This window comes from Chelon labrosus (assembly GCF_963514085.1).
Source record: "Chelon labrosus genome assembly, chromosome: 2".
NCBI lineage: Eukaryota > Metazoa > Chordata > Actinopteri > Mugiliformes > Mugilidae > Chelon > Chelon labrosus.
Genome location: NC_140338.1, coordinates 22760802 through 22770332, shown reverse-complemented (window position 1 = coordinate 22770332; position 9531 = coordinate 22760802). Strand labels below are relative to the sequence as shown.

The 9531-nt window shown below is 40.8% G+C and overlaps 1 pseudogene across 1 annotated transcript; it reads right to left on the bottom strand.

Moving 5' to 3' along the window:
• Positions 1-778: 778 nt before the first annotated feature.
• On the bottom strand, positions 779-5127 carry LOC311500798 (perforin-1-like; annotated as a pseudogene). The gene is made up of 2 exons (XR_014699914.1): positions 2488-5127; positions 779-2345 (listed from the first exon to the last, which is right to left on the bottom strand). The product of XR_014699914.1 is annotated as a perforin-1-like (transcript).
• Between the last annotated feature and the right edge of the window lie 4404 nt (positions 5128-9531).

Below are 9531 nucleotides of genomic sequence, written 5' to 3'. Positions count from 1 at the left end.
TTGTAGTTCAAATTCACTCAAATGAGATGGAAATAAAGGTGGGCGGCACAGTGGAGAGGTGGTTAGCACTGATGCCTCACAGCGAGAAGGTCCCAGGTTCGAATCCATGGGACGACTGGGCCTTTCTGTGTGGAGTTTGCATGTTCTCCCTGCATCTGCGTGGGTTCTCTCCGGGTACTCCGGCTTCCTCCCACTATCCAAAGTCATGCTTATTAGGTTAATTGGTGATTCTAAATTGGACGTAGGTGTGAATGATTGTCTGTCCCTGTGTTAGCCCTGCGATAGACTGGCGACCTGTCCAGGGTGTACCCCGCCTCTCGCCCGATGACACCTGGGATAGGCTCCAGCAGACCCCGTGACCCTTAACAGGAACAAGCGGTTACAGAAGATGAATGAATGAGTGAATTCTCTCAATCTCTCTTTCTCTCACTGTGTAAATGCATGTTGCCACTGTACATTGTGACAAAGCTTTGATGACTACTCTAAATGACACCATGTACAGACTTCATGCTCGTACTCGCACTTAAAGCCACAAAAAAACTTTGACTTATTACTTTATATTTTTGTTGTTGACTCTATTGTCACCGTAAACCTTTACTCATGCTCTTTTATTCAAACTCTTTCTCTTCCTCTTCATTTTCTTTAAGTTTCACTTCCTCACACTCTGTTCATGACTCCTCTGGGTATGGTGCTTTTTTTTTTTTCAGATGTCACATGCTGTCTGTTGTTTATAGATTACTAGTTTTTGGTTGTTTTCTTCTCAGCTTTAATAATTCCAAAGACATTTCTTGATATCTCTGTGGGGCACCTAAGTGCTCTGGATAAAAGTGATTGTTCAGTTTAATAGTTTTGATTTCTTCATATGCTTAATTACCGTCTCTCCAAAGCTTTGGACAGCAGCTTTTGCACTTGTGAGCATTCAATTAATTGTTACACTTACATCACAATATTGCAAAGAAACATAACAACACATTTTGTCTTTGCTGATGCTTTATTGATATATTTTGTAACAAAGCAGAAGAAAACATAAAAAAGTGGATTATATTTCTGGGTTCTCCCAAAGGAAATGTGAAACAGGTCAGAGAAAGAATGCTACGAACTACAAGCAAATATTCATTGTTAAATCAAATCCTTATTCAACTCATCTCACATCAACAGCTGTCTCAGCCTGACTCACTGACTGATTTGGCAGATGCTTTGCCAGTTTCTCCAGCAAGGACTCCATTTCTGGTGTAGAAGACCTTGGCCAAAAAGGGATTCATGGGAGAGGAAACATAATCCTGACACTGGTCACCACCAAGACTTGGTGCACACTCCACTATATAGGAGAAGAAGAAGGTACCATGATTTAACATGCAGCTATCTGTCTTCTTCCCACTATACAGATCAAATGAACACTCACCAAGCAGATCACTGTTCCAATAAGTATCCTCATCATAAACACGAAATGTGAGTTTATCATGTTAATAGTGATGCGTCCAAACTGAAACTTCTCAGACCATTTAGGATTGTTATTATCCCTGATAATGGCAGTGCGCTTTATCTGGTCACCATATGTAACCTCCACCGAACCATCTGTTTTACCTCCATGTAACCAATCGTCACCATACAAACCCTTAGCACGAAGCCCGAATACCTGCAATGTAGCCAGACCTTTCCCAGCAGGACAGCAGTTTGACTTCACATTCTGGCTACCAGTACAGACACAAGCACAAGGATCTCTTTTGCTAGACCTGTGACCAATCTTACAAGTTTCTGAACATTTTTTCAACACTGCATTCTTCTTGATGTACCTCTCCACTTCTCGCTTCAGTCCAGCCCTGGCACGATGATCACTTGGCAGTATGGTGTGCAGAGGCTTTAAGTTATATCGAACAACATCAGGAATGGATTTCAGAGAGTTAACCCAGTCGTTGTAGACTGAGGGGTTTGATTGTCCCTGAAAGAGGATATCAGCTCCATCAATGTGTCCACCGATCACCTCTGTGTGCCGCTCATTAAATGTGCTGCTGAAACTTTGGTCATGGCCTAACTTTTTCTTCTTTTCCCGACAGGGTTTAAGCATGGCGTCAGTGTTGGCAGTGCGAGCAAAGCTAACTGAGGCCTCAACTTCAAGACAATCTTTGACCTCTGTTGCTGACAGTCCATTCATGGTGGCTGCACAGGTTTTCATGGAAGTGATGGCCTTGATTTCTCCTCCTAGAAACACTTGTGTGATATAATGTGTACCATAAGTGCCAATCAAATTGTGATATAATTTCATAGTTGTAGGAGAATAGGAGGGAAGGGACTTCACAGCTGATTCAAACTCATGGCTCAGTGGAGGATTTGTTGCCACTCCATAGCTGTGGAGTACAGAAAGTTATTAAATAAGTTACCATTTATCACAGATAATTTAGTTTAAGTAAAACAGCTGCCATTAGTGCCAACTTTCCAGAGCAGATCTGGTTCAGAAAAAATAAAACATATATTTGTCCGTGTACTCACCGATAGTAGTTGCAGTGGACTGAATGACGAAAGAAGGAGTAGCGGTCTTCTTTAGATTTTTTCATGGCAAACATTGATTCTCTGGAGTGGGAACCTCCAAAACCAACCCCAACAGTGACAGAAGGATGTACAGGGATATTAAGGCCAATTTTCCAGTCACTGGACACAGATGATGTGGAATCATTGACGAGGGTTTCGACAGAATCGTAGCGTGTACTGGAGACTGTTAAACTGCACTTGGGGAGGATTCTCCAATCCACCACAGCGACCGGGACCTTCTGGTTCTCCCTATTCATGTAGGTGTTTGTGTACAGCCTGCAAGTGCCGTTTCCAAGCCTCCACGATTCAGTGTCGATGACATAGGCGCCTTTCCTCTCCATTGTGACAATGTCAAAGCCTTCTCCACCCAGGTTGTAACCGGGGACAAAGGGAGCCTTTTCACACTCCTGTGGTGTACCAACGAAACTAACGCTGGATGGAAGACACTGAGGGCTCCATGCCCAGTACAGAAAAATGAAAAGCCAGACTCTCAACATCTGTATGAAAGAAATAAAAAAAAAACAGCAGAAGGAAAAATGTCATATGACCATGAACTCATTTATAACAATACACACATTTATCTAAAGTTCAAACTGATAGCCATGAAGCACCTGCAGGGAGTACTGAATGTGATGAATTTCAAATGAAATGTTACAAAAACTACCAGCATCATAGTAGAAAGGTCTACATTACCTTGAGACTCAACAGCAGGCTCTGTTCAGGAGGTCACAAAGTCCAACTTAAAATATTAACGTCCAGGAGGTGGAGTCTTGAATGTCACTTATCAGAATTTTACATTTGACCAACGACATTCACACTTTCTCACTCACTCCACACCCCGCTTGTACCATCACAAAAAAGTTTTTGCCACAAATGGGGAGACAGGGCATCTCCAGCTTCTAGTTAAAACTACCAAACCAACCAAAAGGATATAAGCGAAAATTTAGCAAAACAGGATTGGTTAAAAACGTTTGACAGTGGTAAAATATGAAGCAGAAATTGTAAAACACAATCATAGTGCAGACAGAAGGGACGGACAAACTGCAGCAGAAGAAGCATGATTCCAAATGAATATACTGTAACATTACCCTGTGTTCCACCAAAATAATAACAGGTCCATTTTTGCAACATGTGATAATAAGCAATGTGTATGATGCTTATGTTCCTCTTTTCCAAACCTGAAGATAAGATCTACATTTATCAGTAGAAAATACAAGAATCAGTGTTTTACACTTGCAAATGAAAATACTTGCTGTATTATCTACGCATGCAACATGTTTATTATCTGTACACAGGGGCGATTCTAGACCTAGAGCTTTGCTGGGGCACAGGCCCCCAACTCCCAATACATTAAAAAAAAAAATTAAATGTGTGCGCAATATATAATAAATGGCTAGCCTAACAGTATAGGCTACTTTTACAGGGCTCTCTCTACAGTATACGTATAAATCATTATTAATTGTCCGCATGTGTGCATGCAGCCTACGCATGGTGTGAGTGTGTGTGTGAGGGAGAGAGCACAAGCTGGTAACCTGTTGCTAAATTTAGGCTACAATGACGCTAAGCATTGAAAAACAGATGCTAATTATGTGGGCAACATTCTCTAACAGCGATCAACTTGTCATTTTTTCTGTCAAACAAGTTATGAATTTGTTGTAACATTAAAACAGGGGACGACTTACTCTGTGCTCAAAGTGATGTGACGAGCTCCAGTGGTTTCCACTGTGTACTGTATGTGTGTGTGTGTGTACAACGAAACACTCGGAAGAATCATGTGAACGATTTTCATTGGTTGTTGCGTTCAATCTTACCCAGCTACAGAGGTGCTATTTCCTGATTGGCTATTATGGCCCCTTTCTTTTTTCCTTGTTTTTTTTTTTACTGGCTGGTAAGTGACAGGCTTGAGTCATGACTAAAGCAGGCACGGAGGTGCGCTCATTAATGCCGTTTCCAGCGAGAGCAGCGCTAGAATTTTACTGGGGCACTGGAGACTTTTACTAAGGCACGTGCCCCAGTGAATAAGGTCTGGTAACGCCCCTGTCTGTACACAATAAATATAAACATATCCGTGCTCTCATCACATGCAGCTGTACAATTCGCGGCACAACCGTGTATCTAGTCATGTCAACCTTGTTGAATGATGCTAACGTCGTTGAATGCCTGCCTTGATTTCCAGGTACACTAATCCTGCGACTTTAGTGAAGTGCTCTTTTATGAAGGCACCATCTGACAAAGATTTCCCAGGTCAGGCAATAAGTTGAGCCCCTCATAGCTGTGGCATTTTGTTAGCATGAAAAAAAAAACATTCTAGATTTGCTTAACTATCTGCTGTCATTGGGCACCAGTGTAGGTCTGACGTCTGGTTCCATAGTGTCGTATATTATACTCTTCAATTACAGCAACAGTTTAATAGCATATCAAACAGACACATTTCCCCTCGTTTTCTGTCAAGATATTTTTAAATTGCACAATAGCTGTGGTAAGAGCACAAAAGTGCATACTCTACATACTGAATGCAGCCTTGACTAGTTTTGATAAAAAAAAAAAAAAAAGATGACTATAAAAGTACAGACACATCAAACTGACAACAAAGGCAGACTGTGTTGTCGTCTCACGTCACCTGTGTCTAAGCCAAAAAGTTGCCCTTGAACACAATACTACATCTAACGACCAGCTGGTATGGCTGGTACCACATACATTCTGCATCTGAGAGGAAATAAGTCTTCATACCAGTAGGTGGCAGTGGTCTGTATTTATCCCTCAAAAGGGAAATAGAAATGCTGTTAGCTGGGAGGCTAGGGAGAGCCACAAACCTTCATACAGATGTAGCCCTGGCGGAAAACAAGGGTAATATAAACGAAATGTTCCCTTATATGGGTGATGACTACAAATTAATTTCTGGTTAAATGTGTTAAGTGTGTATGTCACAGGGCAGTAAGACTGTTTTAGCTTGGTTGTACTTTTTTTACTTGGGTTTTATATTGTATTGAGTTTTATGATTGCATGCTTTTACTTGTGTTCTTTTAATTGTTTTATTTCTGTGTTGAAGTTTTAGTGCATGCACGTGGTTTTATTTACGACTACCTGTGAACACACCATTTTATTGACGAGTAGCTGCACCTGGGAGGTTCTGCCCTGTTTCCCTAACAGACAGCCGCCAACCCAATCAGGAGCAGCAGAGAGGACCTGGCCCGAGAAGAGTGGCACCATGGGACATATAGTGCAGAGAGGCATGGACTTTGGCAGAGCTAAGATGGGAGAGGGACGGCACGAGGAGACGGGAACAAGAGAACGGAAGACGCCGAGTGGGCTGGAGACGAGGAAGGACAGTGTTATCATCGACCGAAAGAAAGAAAAACGAGCGTTGCAACGCGACATACTTGTGGCGGCAGAGCATAGCGCTCTGCCTGGCGGGTAAGTACTGTATCTCCCTTTGGGCCTTAGTAACGCTCTGGTGTGTGTTTGTGTGGCGGTACTGTAACTTGCGTGTTATGTGGACTCCCGAACTTGGCTTTAAAACCTTTTAAGGTTTTATATCAGCATTATATACCTTGTAATAAATTATTGTGTAGTGCACCGGCATCAACTGTTTCCCGTCCTCTCTTTCAAGCAGTTCATTGAAGAGACCCTACAGAGCATCAAAGCGCTTGGCCGTGTGGAGATCAGTGGAAGAATGTAAGGCCCTGTGAGTCAAAGACTCGTGTTATGCGAACGCATAGGTGTCAATACACATGGCTACGGCTCGGTGGCACTATAATAAGTCAATTTACGTTTTGGCTCATATCTTGAGAACCGTGTGCCCTAGAAACAAAATTCTTCCTCTGATTCCTTATATAGCACTGGTTTGAATGGACAAGGCCACACCCATTTCCACCTGACATTTTTTCCCGTCATTTTGAAAAAATTGCACCTGAAATCAAAATCAACTATATGTGTATGTGGGGAAGTATATGCCGAAACTTAATCAAAGTTCATATCATTGATAATAATATGATTCTGTACAAGCACAACATCTTTTGTGACCCTCGGCCTCTAGGGGGCACTACAAAAGGAATATCTCAAAAACTGCAATAGCTAACTTAATGAAATTTGGCATACACAATCTGAAATATATTGTGCAGACGCCCATCAAGTTGCATGACATTACATCTACAGGGTGCACTACAGGTAACATGGACACATTTTATATGACTTTAAGGCCTATAACTTTTGAAGTATTCACCCAATCATTATGGAACTTAGCAACCGTCATTATATATATGCTTGTGTACAATCCTGCCGAGTTTCGTGAAATTCAGGCTGTAGGGGGCACTACAACCACTACATGTTTATATCTCGCCACGGCATGGACCTGCAAGCGATCATAAAGGGATCCATGCGATCATAAAGTTTTTTTTCTACAGGTTACATGTACGGATGATTTTCACCCGACGTTTTTGTGGGTAAAATATTTTTGGGTGATTTTCAACTAATGTTGTGTTTGGGTAGTAAATCAGACGATTGTAATAACCTGCAACTACATTTTTATTGCAACATGCCATGCACATTTATTATCCTGTGATCCTTTAGTGTAATGCTTATGAATAAATATCATTTAATAGTAATTTCCAATGGAAGGAGCTATTCATTAAAGGTTCCCTAAATTTTTACAAATTTTAGAGCCTCTTTATAGGGCTCCCCGTGATACCTTTTTTTGTTTTAGGAGACATTTTATATTTGAAAATAAAAGTACTTCAATTTACCATGTATTGTATTACTTCAAGATATTTAGAAGTATTTTTTATTGAGTGTATTATATCGGGTGAAATGTACCCAACGTTAGTGATGGTGTTACTATTTATAACGTTAGTGTTCTAGGGTTAAGGGAGCCACCAGGTCAGACATGATGCTCCTAAACCTCAGGCATAGGAGCGACGGGATAAACCTCCTACCTTCCTGCAGTTATTGAATGAGATCAGTAAAGAAGAAGAGTTTGAAGCATCACGCCACAAGCTGGCCCCAAGTAAAGCAGTGCACATTAGAGCTGTTACACTACAGGCAGAGGCAAAAAAGGATGGTCTCAGATCTCAGATACAAGCACTGAAGTTGCAAGCTGACTGCTCTGTGACTTGTAACGCAACAACACAACAATACCAACACAATCTTCTGTCAACAACACTATGTTCCCCAGAACTGGCCCCAGAGCTTGCAGTAGCTGATAGCACAGATGCTTCAGGGGAAGATAAAGATGTGCTAGCACTCGAGAAAGAAATTAGATAGTTGAGAAAACAGGTTTCAGTCATGTCAGCAGCTTTTGCAGCAAGTATTCAAAATGGCTGCCATAAAGCATCCACATCAAGTCTAGAGTTTATTACTTACTTTTGTAGTTCAAATTCACTCAAATGAGACGGAAATAAAGGTGTTTTATTGTTTGGCTACTGGTCAATGACATGAACTCCTGTAACTACTCTCAGCTTCCCATTTTTGAAAAGAAAACTCATCTCTTTACAGGCTTAAAGATGTGGACAGGTAATTCTTCTATTGTGTCAGCCTATTCATTGTCCTGTAGTATGTTTCCACTGAATGTAAAGCTCTTAGCCAGGTTTCAGTTCCTGTAGACACGTGCTCAGGAGGTAATATTCAAAGGTACATTGCAGTCTGTCCTTTTCCTTGCAATACATTATCTTAAGAGCTTCATCCAGTAAAACTGAAGAACAACAACCAGAAACGGTACGAATGTTCTGGGTTTAAAAAGAAAAGCAACTCATAAATGATCTATATCTTTTCAGATAAGACTTTTCTGTGAAACCGAAATGTAAATGCACTAAAAGTGAGAGTTCACACCAACATTTCACAACTTGCATTTACAGGTTCATTAACAGCACGACCATTTTCATTGATGGTTTTTAGAGGTTGACCTGGTCCAACAATTTACTAAGAAAAAAGGGAAACCACTTAAGTCATATATTATATAAACTGTCAAATTTCTAAAGACACACAACTAAATTGATGATAATATTAATAAAAAGAAACTTCCATAACTAGAATGCAAACATCTGTAACGGTGTGTCAGTTTTGTGAGCATCTGTCTCTTGCTTACATCCTAACAAGCCATCCTCTGAAACATCTTCATCTCATCTGAACAATTTCCATACAACATGAATATTTCCATACCAACTCATGCAGGCACAGAATATACAGTATATGCCAGAATAAAGCCAGTCTTTGCATTGTTTACAAGTGCAATTCTTGGTCTAGACTCAAGCGACTTGAGGTACTGGTAGTTGTTTGATGTGGGTTTGATGGTCTGTACCTTTAGAAATTCCTCAGCTCTTCATTTATGACCATACAGATCATACACACTGAATTGTCTATGTTGATAAGACCATGCACACTATTGCTATGACTGTGATAACCCACATATTCTCTGACTGCTTCCTGTTTTATTTTGGCAGTAGTTATTCCTGTGCCATTTTATTAGCTTTCTTCCTCCTTTTGTTCTCATCCTGACAGTTTATACATCACCTGTGTCCCATTGGTCAGTTACTCACCTGTGTATTCATCATATACCTCCTATTCATTGATAACTGCCAGGTTTCCTCTGTGCTTCCCAGTCGAGCACTCCAAACCTTTTCCTTGTGTTACACTCTGAGTCTGTAGTCTGAGCTCGTTTGCCAGTTATATATTTTTGTGGACTGCTTTTTGGATTTGTCTTTTTGCTTGGCACTTCTCTGCCTTGTTTGCCTGATGCACTGGCAAACACTTGCTTTTAGTATTACACCACAGATCTTCAACCTTGTTTCTGTCTGGTCTCTGCACCCGAGTCATTTCCTTTTGCTCACATTAACTGTGTCAAGATTTTTCACCATGCAGCAAAAATGGGTTGAATCTTTTCATTACTGTCCAGTGGATGGTGCTATTGACTTCTACAAAAACATGGGCTGAGCCCTCCTGTTGCTATGAAACCGGATATACAGTGCATTTCAAGACACTGCATACAATCACCATAAAAAAAAAATACATAAA